Raw genomic sequence first — 15,060 nt, forward strand, 5'->3', positions numbered from 1 at the left:
GCCCCAGGCAGAGCAGTGCCAGGACGATCCCACCAAGCCTCTTCTTCCAGCACTTCCTCAAGCAACATGCTTTGGAGGAACAGGAATGGCCAGGTCCCACCTGTGCCCATCCAGTTGGCTGCAGGCAGCACCCTGGGGACTTGGTTTAGTTCAATACAAAGAAATTCTGGGTGTAGCGGCAGGGCTGGCAGTTGCTGGTGCCTTCCCCACCACTCCAGGAGCTGAGACTGCTCCCCAGGGCTGAGGAGCTAAAAAGAAAGTTTTAAGTGCACAGAGAAAGGTAGGGAAATACTGCAGGTCTCATTCAGATGAGATGTTATGGGATCTGCTTCTGAGGGTGCTTCAGTGGTGGCTGTGATGTGACTCAGGTCCTTTGTGAGCCACACATTGGAGGCATCTCATAGTCTTCAGCCACTCAGGACTTGAAGGTCCCAGGCTGAAATCTTTGCCTGAGTGCCCAGAAACTCCCCTTTGGCTGGAAGGGGTCTCTCCAATCCTGCTGCCCTCCATCCCATGAATGGGATGTCAGGAAAAACACCCTCCTTCCCCCAGGTACTGCTGGTCATGGAAGAAACAGCCCTGCCAGAGAGGGAGTAAATCCACCCATATTTGGAGATGCTTACTGGTGGAACTCCAGGCCTGAATTCTCCCTCTTTTGATTCATTTCTACTTTCTTCCTCCAGCTCTCTGACTGTGAGGTGTGTCACAAGCCCATGGCATGAGCAGGGGAGGCCATATACAGCCCCGTGGCTCGGGACTTGGGATCCTTGGCACCTCAGGAGTGTCACTGTCACTTGGTTTATCCAGGTTTTTGCTGTGAGGTCTCATGCACACATTTCCTTTCTCAGGGGGCTCCCCAGGCTGCCCAGATTATCAGCGTGGCATTGCCCTGGACTCAGCTCTTTCTCCGCAGTCCTGATCTATTCTGCAAGGGGAAAAATAGAGTTCAGGGTAGACTGAGGTGTGACCAGAGGAAGTATCACTGAAGAGCAGAGAAAGCATCAGTTTATAATCCCCCTCAGGACATTCAGTCCCAATCTTTTTTCTTTCAGACCAAACACAGGCTTCATCCTGCAGCCACGGAAGCCAATGAAAAGCCAATGCACCCCACATTGGTGTGCTTGAGCATGAGCCCTAATTCTTTCTTTAAAAAGTTGGACTAGCAAAAACATGTTCTACCCCTGCATAATCCTATTCTTGGCCATGCTATTAGAGGTAGAATAATTCAGAAGTCCCGCTGGAGCTCTCCCTTGTGAGAAAGTCTTGGCACATCTGGCTCCAGCCACCTGGCCACTGGCAGAAATGCCATTTTTGGGGGGTTGGTTGTTTTAAAATGTCTGCAGTACCTGGGTCGATCATACTGCTCTCTCCAACGTGGGTAGTCTGCCAGTTCTGCTTTTTCTTTATTTTGCTCCTTTTCGGTCAAGGCTGCCAGGATATTTCCAGTGTCTCACTGCACTTGCCCTGCTGCCTGCACTCTTGCTAATACAAGCCAGGGTAACGGTGGCCATCTTTGCTACAAGAGCACCTTGCTGACTTCTTGTCAACTTGATATCCACCATGGCCCCCAGGTCATTCCCCAGATCCTCTTTCTTGTCCTTTTTGAAGATGGATGTCATGTTTGAGGAGGAGCTGGGGAGGCTGGGGGCCAGGCAGTGGCTGCGGGGCTGTGCCAGGTCCTGCTGCATCGCTGGTCCCCGCGGTGTGGGGAGAGGGTATGGGAGATGGGGCAGCACAGGGGGTGGTGGCAGGTCATCAGGGCAGGGGCAGGGAACAGTGGGGACTTCAGTGAGGGGCCGTGGCCTCACCAGGAGTGGTGAGGAGCATCGTGGCTTCCATCTGTGCCCTGTCCCTGCACCCGCACACATCCCCACAGCCCCACTGTGCTGGCATCACACAGGGCAGGGTGCGTTCAGGGATGGGGAAACGACCCCCTGGCATGGTCCTCATGACATCCCTCGGTGCCCCATACACCCACAACCCTCCTGCTTTCCCAGACTCCCCCAGCATCCGGCCCCAGCCCTTCCCTAGCCATGTCCCACACAGGGGTTAGCACACAGCCATCCCCTGGGTTGTGCCGGGGTCTGGACCGGGAAGGAGGCCCAGGAGCGCTGGCCGTTCCCCTCAATGCAGGCACTGAGCCCAGCAGGAAGGAGCTGGACATGCAGCAAACTGCAGAAACCTGGGGTGCGTGGCCAGGGCCAGAAACGGTCGATGTGAGAGGCTGGTCTGTGACGAATGCCCGGGGGCGCCTCTGTGGTCGGTCCCTGCAACCAAGGGCACAGAGAGGCCTCCTCTCTTCTGCACCTGGCATGTCTTGGTTCCCCTCCACGACACCTGGCTCTGCACCACAAACCCCTGGTGTGTGTCCTCACCCTGCCTGTTCACACAGCTGAGCTGACATTGGTGCTTTCCTCTCCTGGGCCCTTTCCAGCCCAGCCCAGACCCTCCCCAGCTCTCCACACCTCCCCTGCCTTCTCCCCGGCTCACCCAGCAGAGCAGCCCAGGCTGGTGGTGGGCCCCAGCAGTGTCCGCCACAGGGGGCTGCAGAGCTCTGGGCACTCACTCCACAGCCACAGCCCCCCGGCGGGCACAGCAGCTCTGGGGGTGACAGGGGTGTGTGTGTGTCAGCCATCCCATCAGCCCCCAAGCTGTAACTGGCCCCAGTGGCACAAGGACACAGAGGACAGCATCACTCTGTGTCCCTTGTTCTGATGTCCAGCAGATTCCCTACCCCCAGGCTGCCTGCAGACCCTCGTGCCAGCCCCTCTCTCCAGCACAGCACAAGAGTCCCTGCCCTGGGGCTCCTCCGGCAGCTCCTGCTGCCCCAGTCACACAGCAGCCTGCCCTTAGTTGACATACAGAGAAACAGATTTCTCTTTCTCGCTTGCTCCTCCTTGCCAGCACACACTTGCTCCTTTCCTCTTCTCTAGGTGCATCCTTGTTCCCCCAGGGGCCTTTCCCCAGATGGGTGCATCAGTGCTGGCCTGCCTGGCCATTCCTGGACCCTCCCCTGTGCTCTCTGCAGGGCCCCAGGCTGGCAGTGCTGCTCTGCAGAGCAAGTAGCTATGGGGCAATGGGTTTTGGGGTGACTCCACACTGTCCATGGTGGTCAGGGTGGGAAGCAGATCCAGCCGGAAGGGTATCATTGCACCTGGCAAACCCCTACCAAGGGGTATGTGGGCATGGACAATGCTCTGAGCAATCACAGGGCATTTCAAATGGCTCAGGCTGTGTTCAAATGTGTCCCTGGATCCAGCCCATGGTTTTTCATTGAAGGTGACATGAACAACTCTCCGGGTTCCCTTTCCTGTGCCTGTAGGGTCCACACTGCCTCCCATGGGATTGCAGAACTCTCACTAGCCTGGACATTCATTGCTTTTGCCCTTTACCTTTGGGTGACTCCACTTCATTTTGTGAAGCTCCATTCACTGCCCACCCCGAAGCACATGATGCCCTTGGAGATGCCCTGTGCTCTCCTGGGGGAATCCATACTCCCTTTGAGAAGGACAGGTATCAGTCTCCAGCCCTGTCAGATGGGAGATACTGCTTGACCGTTCACCACCTCCAGGAGCACTGGGCAACCACCCACCCTCATTCCCTAACACATCACCTAGGAGCTCATGGCCTTGAGCCCATGCAGAGCACTGGAAAAGCAACAGGCCCTTTCAGGGTGTAAAGTCCTTGAGCACATTTCTGAGTCCAGCTTTGGAAGGAGAGCTCAACCTTCAAGCACTGCACTGAGGAAATGCCCTTTTATTAGAGCGAAGCCAGGTCTCACACAGTGACAGACACATTTACAGCAGGCATCTCAGTCAGACTCTGTTCAAGCCTCTGGAGAAGTGGGATGAATTCAAACACTTCTGTACAAACATATTTATCACAGGAAGAATGCCCAAAGCACAGGAATTGTTTGAGAGAAATTAGAAACCAACTGTGAAGAGGGATGGGCAGGTTATTTCTGATGAACTAGTACCAGCTGAATCAGTTTCTTCAGTGCATCTTTGAGTTCCTTGTTCCTCATGCTGTAGATGAGGGGGTTCACTGCTGGAGGCACCACTGCGTACAGAACAGCCACCACCAGATCCAGAGCTGGGGAGGAGATGGAGGAGGGCTTCAGGTAGGCAAAAAATGAGGTGCTGATGAACAGTGAGACCACAGCCAGGTGAGGGAGGCACATGGAAAAGGCTTTGTGTCGGCCCTGCTCAGAGGGGATCCTCAGCACAGCAGTGAAGATCTGCACATAGGACAGCACAATGAAAATGAAACACCCAAAGAATAAACAGACACTAACCACAAGAAGCCCAACTTCCCTGAGGTAGGAGTCTGCGCAGGAGAGCTTGAGGATCTGGGGAATTTCACAGAAGAACTGGTCCACGACATTGCCTTAGCAGAGTGGTATTGAAAATGTGTTCCCAGTGTGTAGCATCGCACTGAGAAAACCACTGGCCCAGGCAGCTGCTACCATTTTGACACAAGCTCTGCTGTCCATGATGGTCCCATAGTGCAGGGGTTTGCAGATGGCAACAAAACGGTCATAGGCCATAACTGTGAGGAGAGAATACTCAGCTCCAACTAAAAAGCAAAACAGGAAGACCTGTGCAGCACATCCTGAGTAGGAAATGGCCCTAGCATTCCAGAGGGAACTTGTCATGTTTTGGGGAACTGTGGTGGAGATGGTGCCAAGGTCGAGGAGGGAGAGGTTGAGGAGGAAGAAGTACATGGGGGTGTGGAGGTGGTGGTCGCAGGCTACAGCTGTGATGATGAGGCCGTTGCCCAGGAGGGCAGCCAGGTAGATGCCCAGGAAGAGCAAGAAGTGCAAGAGCTGCAGCTCCCGTGTGTCTGCAAATGGCAGGAGGAGGAACTCGTTGAAGGAGCTGCTGTTGGACATTTGCTCTCAGTCTGGGGGACTGTCCAAGGAGGAAAAGGCAGTGACAAGTTAGGACAGGCTTCTCTGAGCAAAACACATTCCACTCCTCATAGCATCCCCCACATTGCCTCTCTCCTTTGCCTTTGTTCAGCTCCCTTTCCTGACCTCTGGTTTATCCTGGCTGAGTGTGCTGTGCAGCACAGGGCGATCTGCCTATCGGCTCCACAGGAGTCAGCCCTGCTCTGCTGGGGGGTGTAAACAGAGGTGTTAGACTGCCCCGTGTATTTGGTGAGGATACCTGAGGATGGGTGCCCTGAGCTGAGTGAAGGGGATTTGGTTTGGTGACCCAGGGGGAATATTCTCTTTTTATCCTTGTGAGAGATGAATACAGCACTCATGGTAGTTGTGTCTGCAAGATAAGATCCTTGCGAGGGATTCATGTCCTCCAACCTTGCCCTCCTGAAAAAAAGTGTCTGTTTCTGGATCAGTCACACCAGTTCCCACTCTGGCAAGGGAGAGAAACAGTGCAGCTAAGGCAGGGGCTGACCCGACCCTTCCTAGACATGTCTGTCCCACTGAGATGCACCATGTCCTCAAATCAGTTTACCATCTTCAGTCTTTCTCCAAACACTGTAGCGGTAGTGGGAAGTTACTGCCTTAAGTGCAGATGAACCCCCTCCTTAACCCCAGAGAGCTGGAGAGCAAGAACCAGACCAGCACGGAGAGGTGAGGAAATAAGGAGCAATACTGTGACGCTCCTCCCAAGGGAAAGCAAGGAGCGAGACACAGACAGGCGCTCAAGAAAGCCTTCACTTCACCCAGCTTTGCACACCACCTCTCAGATGGCAACATTGCAAGGACAGTTGTTCTCAGCCCCTTTTGCCGTGCAGTGGGAAATGGGCGTGTTGCAGGAGCGATGCCCCTCTCCTCCGCTGAAGCTTGGGCTGATGAGGAGCAGGCTCATGCCCTGGACCAGCTGGCCTTGAGGGCAGAGGATCTCCTGGGTGGGAGAGGAGACAAAGGGGGCTGCACAGAAGGGGATGAAGGAGTTTTCCAAATTCCCCCTCCCACACACAACATTTATGTTTCTAGTTTCCTCTCATTCACTGAAAATATCTTAACTGCACGGAGCTTTTCCTCCTGGGAGCTGTTCCTCTGTCCCATGTCTCTTCCCTGTCAGTGCTCACAGACCCCATGCCACCCTCTGTGCACTCAGTTCTGCCCTGCAGAAACCTCCCAGCAGCAGGGCACTGCCGAGGGGCATCTTTGTCTTTGCAGGTGCTAAGGAGCAAGTCAGAACTGGTGTGGGAACTGGTGTGACTGATCCAGAAACAGACACTTTTTTTCAGGAGGGCAAGGTTGGAGGACATGAATCCCTCGCAAGGATCTTATCTTGCAGACACAACTACCATGAGTGCTGTATTCATCTCTCACAAGGATAAAAAGAGAATATTCCCCCTGGGTCACCAAATGCTGATGAGCCACAGAAGGTGGTGGTGGTGCTTTCTGTAGGCAGAGGAGTGGAGAAAGGGATTTCTGAGGTTCCTCGCAGACCTCTTGATGGCTCACTGTCATGGTCTAGGAGCAGTAGTCTCTTGTCCAAACCTGTCAGCTCCTTTTCCACCCCCCCCACCCCCCCCAAACAGTAGGAACCTGAAAGCAGAGGCTCAGGAGAGCTCCTTATCTTTAAGGTAACCCTCATCCTTGCCCTGACTGTCCTCCTGAAAAAGCCCCTTGGAAATATCCGGGGGGTGAGCTGGATCATATTCACTGATCATATCTTAAGTGCTCAGAGCTTTTCCTCCTGGGAGCTGTTTCTCTCTCCCATGGCTTTTCCCTGCCAGCACTCTGCAAACAGGAGGAAAATGAGAGCACCGACTCAGGAGAGCCCTTCTGTTTAAGGTAACCCCTGTCCCTGCCTTGACTGTCCTCTAGAAAAGGCCTGTTGGAAATATCGTGGGGGTGAGCTGGAGCTGAGAGCAGCCCTGACCCACGCAGCACCCTCTCAGCAGGAGAATGAACCAGCCCTGCTGGGAGTCGCTTCTCCCACCCAGAGCTTCTCTCCACAGTGCCGAGGGGAGCTCTCTGGGCAAGCTGAGTACTGACCCTTGCAGGTGGCAGAGTCACTGCCCCGGGCACACAGCACCCTGGGGTGCAGGGACACTGCTCTGAATTACAGCCCTGGGCAGACCTGGGTGCACACCCCAGCTTCACATCCCTGCAGCTGTCCCTGGGAAAAGGGAGCAGGATGCCTTGTCCCTTGGACCGTGTGGTGGTGAATCTCTGCTCTAAAGCACCACCTCCTCCAAGCAGGAGAAGCTGGCAGAGCCGCCCTGACAGACCCTTTCAGCTGTCGAAGGTGCCAGCTGCAGAAGAATCCGCCAGGAACCACAGCAGCAATGTTGCTCTGCAGCCAGAGACTCACTGTGTCAAGGGCTGTGCAGATTCCTCCCTGCAGGGAGCTCTCAGCCATCCTTCCATTCCCAACTGTCTTCAGCTTCTGAGTCACTCATCTCATCCTGGCGCCTGCAGGCAGTGCCCTGAGTCTTGCTGCTCTTTTAAGAGCAGCTGCTCCTGGACAGAACTGGCTCTCTGCAGTGCCTGCCAGGTTGCCATGGGCTCCCATGGTCCCAGGAGCCAGGCCCAGCTCAGGAGCAGAAGCTCAGCTGAAGACGTGACTGTCTCTGTCCCCTGCGCACCCTCAAGATGTTCCCAGGGCTCCAGGGCTGACAGTTCCTGAAAGGCAGCAGAGTCACCCCTCACAAATGTCCACTGAAGGAGACTAAAATAATCCCCAATGGTCCCTCTCTAAACCGTGGGGAGAGACTGAGTCCAGCACTGCAGTTTGTCTCATGACAGGACAGTTTTCTAAGGGAGGAGGAGACATCCCACTCTACAAGGCCCTGCTCCCATCTCAAGAAGACAGGACACCTGCACAAGGACAAGAAGGGAGTTCATTTACTTGTGCTTCAGGGACTGATTTAGAGGAGTTATTCAATACATCTAAGGCCCATTGAGAAGCCCCTGCGATTGAGTGGGATTCAGTTCCCTCCCCTGCGCTCCACAAACTCATAGGACACGGGATTCCCCTTGCCCAAGTTTTAGTGTGCACAAAATGCTCATCTGCATGAAAGCTCCTTGTCTAAGGCCCCCACTGTAATCAGTGGAGATGGAGGGAGGGAGTCAGCTGTGCACACAAATGCACCTTTCGACTCTTGAAGTGACAGAGGTGGTCCAAGATATGTGCAAGTGTCTGCTTGCTCTGATGGAGCAACTGTGAGACCCAAATCCTTCTAGAGCATCAGCTGGGGACCAGGTGGAGAATCTCCTTGGCCATCTGAAATGATACTTGATGCCTACTACTACAAGAGCTCCGCTGACTATGTAGCTGTGGATGTCGGAGGAGCAGAATTGGGCCTCTTCAGGGGCCTGGTAGAGGGATCCCATGGGAAGCAGCTCTGAAGGGCAGGGAAGCTCAGGAAAGCTGGCAGGTCTTTAAGGACAGCATCCTCCAAGCTCAAGAGTGTGTCCCTCAATACACTTGTAAACAAGCTTGGACATTAAGGACTGCATGGGTAGACAACCAGATGGCTAAAAACTGGTTGGACAATTGGGCTCAGAGGGTTGAGGTGAATAGGGTAGTTTTCTTCCTGGAGGCCAGAAGAGAAATGGAGTACCACAGGGTCTCTCCTGGGACCTGTCCTGTTTAACACTTTGATGAGTGACCTGGAAGAGGTAACTTTCATCACATTTGTAGATGACTCCAAAGTGGGTGAGGGGCACCAGTCTTATGCTTGAGGGCAGCCACTGAGAGGACCCTAGACAGGCAGGAGGAATGGGCTGCCAGGAATCTCATGAAAATCAGCAAGGACAAATGCCAGCTTCTTGCACCTGGGACAGACCAACACCCTGCAAAGATACAGGCTGGGGACTGGGTTGCCATGGAGCAGCTCTGCTGAAAAGGACCTGAGGGTCCTGCTGGGCAGAAGGCAAAATATGAGACAGCTGTGTGCCCAGGCAGCAAGGAAGGCCAACAGCAGCCTGGGCTGTGTGAACGGGAGCATGGCCAAGAGATCCATGGAAGTGAGGACCCCCCTCTACTACTCACTCCTTAGACCAAATGTACACTAGTGCAGCCAGTTTTGGGCTCCCCAGACATTTTCTTAACACTCCCTCCTTTTATTTTTATGCATACCTGCCTTCAATGTTAAGCTGGTCTAGACTTATGTCCCCTTACACACGAGAGGCAAGTGGAACATATTTGACCCATGCACGAGACACAACAGAAAAGCACAGTTCCTACTGCCAGAATTAACATTAAAATTATTCAAAAACGTCTGGTCCACGCTTCCAGATCCGGTAGCCATGACCACAACCACGACCAGGCTGCTGCTAGGCTAGTAGACAGGGACTGCTCTTTGGCTATTCAATGGAAGGTATGAACATATTGTTGAATGACGTTTACAGCATATTCAATTTGTTTTGATTTATTTGCATAAAAACAACAGGCGGTGTTTACCAGCACACACATCCTTCCCTGCATGGCCAAGAGGTAATCTAAAGACAATCGGTTTTGGACAGCTAATTGAGCGAGAGAGTTCACTTCCATTTGTAGATTTGTGAGGCATCTGCAGTAGCATTTTGAATGAATTCAAGGGTGGTGGAGATATTGACAACAGCTTTTTCTGACTCGGCCAAGCCCAGCCCTGGAAACAGTGCCCACACGAATTGATAGAATTTTTTAGGTCTCTTCACCATGGGGTTAGAGGTGTCCCTATTTCTGTGCACTGGGTTGTGATTGTGCAAAAAGTCTAGTGTTCATTTCTTTGTTTGATAGGCAAAAGGGAGCAGGCGTCCAATGGTGCAGGTGCCGGCCCATCGTGGTGGTAACTCCTGTAGGCGTTGGTTCCACATAAGTAGAACCACACGGAAGTCAGAATAGTAGGTTTCCCTACTAGGATGGTCTTCTTTCTGTGCCCTGTCCCCTATCAGTCCCTGAGCCACAAGTGACCTCACAACCACAAGCAGCAACCACAGGACCACAACTGAACTATCAAGCACTAAGGCACAAGTGACCGCACAAAAAAAAAAAAAAAAAAAACAGAGTACCCACATGACCAGCACTGGCCTATGAGCCACAGAGGCACAAGTGACCTCACAACCACAAACACCAACCACATGACCAGCCCTGCCCCATCAGGCCCTGAGGGACAAGTGACCTCACAACCACATATTTGAACCACATGACCAGCACTGGCCTATCATCCACTGAGGCACAAGTGACCTCACAACCACAATCAGAAGCCACACAACCAGCACTGGCCTAGCAGGCACTGAGCCACAAGTGACCTCACAGCCACAAACAGCAGCCATGGGCCTAGCACTGGCCTAGCAGGCACTGAGCAACAAGTGACCTCACATCGAGAAACAGCAGCCACATAACCAGCACTGGCCTATCAGGCCCTGACGCAGAAGTGACCTCACAAGCACAAAAGCAGTAATGCTCTTGATGCTTTGTAATAGGGAATGAAGCAAAAGTCACCTCACAAGTAAAAAATGAGCAATGTGGCTGCTGGTCGTCTAGCAGATCCTGAGGCTGAATGACTTCACAAAGACAAACATCAGGAATATGCATCGAGCTGGACTGTCAGCTGCTGAGGCTGAAGTGACCTCACTGGCAGCCATGAAGCCATGTATCTGCTCCCGGCCTGTTATGGACTGATGCAGAATTGACCTAACCAGCACAAACAGCAGCAATGTGCATGCTGATCACCAGTCACATAGTGATGCACAACTGACCACAAAAGCACAAACAGCAGCAATGGGCCTGCTCCTAGTTTATGAGGCATTGAGATACAAGGGACCTCACCATCATCACCAAAGCTATCGGCATGCTGTTGGCCTACCAACTTCAGAGGCACAACTCACCTCACTAGCAAAAATGGCATCGACGTGCCAGCTGCTGCCCTATCTGGGACTGAGTCACAAGGGATCTGAAAAGTGCAAACCTTCACAGAGGAGAAGCTTACCTGGGCCACCTGCATGTCCCTTGCTTACTCTGTTAGCACTCCCTACAGAACAGTCTTCTGCAAACACCTTTCATCTCCTGGCAAGACTCTCTCCAGATCATGGCACAGCTCCACTCTGTCACCCTGCACACAAATCACAAAAGGGAACAATTGGTCTTGCTTTTCCTTTAGTGCCATCAAGTCCCAGCTGGGAGCCTTTGCACTGCAGCACCTGCACAATGACAGCAGGACGCCACTTCCATTTCTGGTGCATTTCTAGGGACAGAGACCAGCTGAGGGAGCAGCTGCACTGGAAAGGGTTGCTGACACTGTCACATCAACTCAGCACTGCACCAGGCATCAACCTGATGCCAGACCTCTGCTCTGCCACCTAGTCTACAAACACACTGTCTCTGCCCCACACAGCTGCCTCTTCTGCTCGATACAACCAGGTGCCAGCAAGAAGAGATGCATGCAGGACACTCGCCCCTTGCACACTCCCCAGCCACTGCTCTGCTCGCTGCCTTCCCTTGGCTCCTCAACCCAGACACACAGCGAAGCTCTTGTAGTGACACCAAAAGGTGGCCAAGGCACTCTAGGCTCACAAGGCCTGTGCAAATGAGCAGCACAAGATCAGGGACAGAGCTGGCTCCTTGGGTGATGCTGCTCTTTTCAGAGGGAAGGATCTTGCTTGCTTTGGGCACAGCAGGCTGCTGCTGTCCGCCTCCATCCCCTCAGGAACCTCCAGGTAGGGATGAGGATTTTGTTTAGTAAAACAAAGGTTACAGATACAATGCAGAAACACTTGAGAGTCCAGAAGGCCTCCTGAGCCCAAAGTAACCTTGGTTCCTTTCCTTTAGTTACTTAGACAAGGAGCCCTGGGGAAGGGCAAAAGGGTGCAGAGGCTTTGACATGAGATGCAAATAATGAGACCTGAGGGCTGCGTGCCATGGGCACCTGGCCCTGGGCACCTCGTCACTCCTCACAGAGCCAGGAGCCCAAGAGCTGTCAGACTTCCTCAGGTCAAGCTACAGAGGCTTTGCGGCACTCACACAAAGGCACTCAAGACATGCGGGCATTTATTATAAGGGTCTTGCACTCGTCCTATATGGCACCACAACCTTCTAGGAAAAGGAGGGGGCACAAGAGCATTTGCTGAGCAGGCTGGCAATAACAGCACTTGTGGGACGCGGAATTTGCAGCACAGCAGAGGTACCAGGAGGTGAACACACACCCCAAGTCACCCAGGGAAGCCAGGCCCATTTATGGAAGCCTTCACATCCATACGTAGCCTCTTCTCAGTCACTTGCAGCTGCTTTCACAGAGGGCTCATGATGCTGGCAAAGATGTTGACAGGCACAGGGACACACCCTGGCATCCTGCCTCCACCCGCAGGGGCTCTAGGACTGCACTGGGAACCTCCATGAGTGGAGCAAGCTAGAAAGAAAGAAAGAATGGGAGTGTTACTGTCAGTTCTGCTGGCCTTACAGAGTCGTAACAGGCAGGCGCAAATATCTCCCCTCCATGCTGAGCTGTATTGGTGAGAAAGGGCTCCAAGATGCCTCCTCTACTGGGACCTGCCTTGACCAGGGCGTTGGAGCCCTACCTCCACATGTCTCCCCCATTGCAGCCTCAAGGAATCTGCTATTCTGAGACTCTTTCCAAAGGCACCAGCGGCTTTGGAGATGCCGCCTCCACTGTTCACCAAGGACAGGTGTCTTAGAGCCACCCATCACCCTCAGAGGCCGGACTTCTTGTGAGGTGGCATCTCCCCTGCCTGCAAGGGTCTGTGTAGGCACAAAGTGCAGAAATGGCTCTGACTGCTTTGATTAACTACCCATCTCTCTGAGGGATCGCAATGGATTAGGGTCTGGGATGGGAAGATGCAATGAGGGTCCAGATGCAGCAGAAAGCCTTTAAGGAGGGAGAAGATGACTTTCTCCAGGGGAGTCAGTAAAATCCCAAAGACTCACGGAAGCATCAAGACCTTCAGAAACTGCAAGCCTGAACCTCAGCTGACAGAAACCACCAAACTGCGACCAGCTCTGGCTCGCACCAGGATGCTCCAAGGAGGCAACACAGTCACCGACAGTCCTCACCCAGCTCTCCCAGAAGGACACTGTGATGGCAGGCTGGGCTCTGGTAGCAGAGCACTGCTCTCTCCAGACACCTCCTCCCAAGCTGAGCAGCAAAACACTTGGGGCCACCACCCGGCTCCACCACAGGGCACCCTGCACTGTGACACGCCGCTACCCCTGCACCTCACAGAGGGTTGGCAGCCAATACGTGCTCTGCATCAGCAACACACAGGCCACAGCACTACACATAGCAGCACACAGCGTACCCCCAAGTGCCCCACAACACACAAAGCCCAACTCTCCAGACCTTCCATTCCCTTCTAGGCCTCCAAGGCCTTGCAACAGGCACTGCCTCTGAACAGCCACTCACAGCCCAGGGCCTGCTCACTTCCCACCTCCAGGATGCAGAGAGCAAGTGCTCTCACAGGGGCTGGTCAGGCCAGCTCTCGCCTCTCGCTTGCACCTCAACTTCTCTGAACAAGAAATCTCTTTGAAAATGTGGCCCATACCTTTTTTTTTTTTTGGGGGGGGTGACATTCCTTCTGTCTCCTCCAACAGCCTTTGCACCCATTCTCCAAGGACTGCATACGTGGACAGAAAATCAGAGACCTCCAACATTTTTCAGTTCCAAATATGTCATAAAAGCAGGTGGAGACCTCAAAGACAGAGACAGCGTTCACATCTGGCAGGAAAATCTCACAAGCTCCCTGCTTTTTCGACAGGGGCAATTTCTAAAGCACACACACCCTGGCAATAAGAGATTACTAACACCACTGCTCACACCAGCACTAGATTCATTTAGCAGCCTCAAAAGTCTAGCTGGACTCCCTAGATGACCGGCAGGAGGCTGCAAGCTTCTACTTAGCAACAAGTGGAAAGGCAAACTCCATGTCCATGTTCACCACAGAATATCATCCACATTTGAAATGTAGCAGTAGTAACTCATGATGATGGAGTGGAATAAAATGTGTGTCAGATGATGGGCAACATCTACTTCTGCTTGATTAATGAGTTGCATTTTTGTATTGCTGTAGAGCTCTGCAGGGGTCAATCCCTCCTCTGAGCACATGCAACAAACCCAGAAGTGACCTCACCACCAACATCCAAGCCAGGTGTCTTCTTCTGACCTGTCAGCTGCTCACACAGAGGTGACCTCACAAGTGCATACACCCACCACATGCCTGCTGATGGCCTATGGGCTTCAGAGACAGAACTTTCCTCCAAAGAACTTCCCCAGCCACCAACTACTGCTGACCTTTCAGGGACTCTGACAAAAGAGACCTCACAATCAACGTCCACGCCTAGCTGCCTGCTGCTGGCCTATCAGGGACTCAGAAAGACATGACCTCACAGTCACCTTCACAGCCACGTCTCTGACACGGGCCTATAAACCTCTCAGACAGAAGTTATCTCACTACAACTTCCCCTGCCATGCGTCAAATGCTGACCTATCAGCTGCTCAGGCAGAAGTGATCGCAAAAGCTCATATCCCAAACACGTATCTGCTGCTGCCCTACCAACTGCTCAGGTAGACATGACCTCACAAGCACCTTTCCAGCCACAGCTCTGCTGCTATCCAATCAGTTCAGCACTCAGAAGTGACCTCACAATCAACAGCCAAGCCTTCTTCCTCCAGCTGGCCTATCAGGTACTTGGGCAAAAGTGACCTCAGAATCAATAGCCGAGCCATGTGCCTCCTGCTGGCCTGTCAGCTACTCACAAAAAATTGCTTTGACACTGGTGATTTTCTGGCATAGCTCTCTTAGTCACTAGTGACCTCCCTACCCACACCCTGACCATGCAGCTGTGGCCACCTGCAGCTCCCCTGCCTCCCCCAAGGCTCAGCCAACTCCTGAACGGCCTCCCTGATTCACCTCGTGGCTTCACAACGCTCATAGTGCAGCAAAACACCCATTATGGACCAGTTACTACCCCAAAAGAAGATTAGCTTTTGCCCAGGTAGTCTCTACAAGCAGCAAGACAGCTGGGCTTCATGTCCCAGGCAGAGGGAGAAGCCTTCCCACAACTCACAAGTCTGGTTCCTTCCCCAATGCTGAACAAACCCAGAAAATCCTCTACGCATCCAGGACAACCAGCATTCTCC

At 53.1% G+C, this 15,060-nt stretch overlaps 1 pseudogene; it reads right to left on the reverse strand.

Moving 5' to 3' along the window:
- Positions 1-3,988: 3,988 nt before the first annotated feature.
- On the reverse strand, positions 3,989-4,858 carry LOC136996087 (olfactory receptor 14A16-like; annotated as a pseudogene).
- Positions 4,859-15,060: the final 10,202 nt, after the last annotated feature.

The sequence above is a fragment of the Apteryx mantelli genome, unplaced genomic scaffold (assembly GCF_036417845.1).
Source record: "Apteryx mantelli isolate bAptMan1 unplaced genomic scaffold, bAptMan1.hap1 HAP1_SCAFFOLD_20, whole genome shotgun sequence".
In the NCBI taxonomy this organism is placed as follows: Eukaryota; Metazoa; Chordata; class Aves; order Apterygiformes; family Apterygidae; genus Apteryx; species Apteryx mantelli.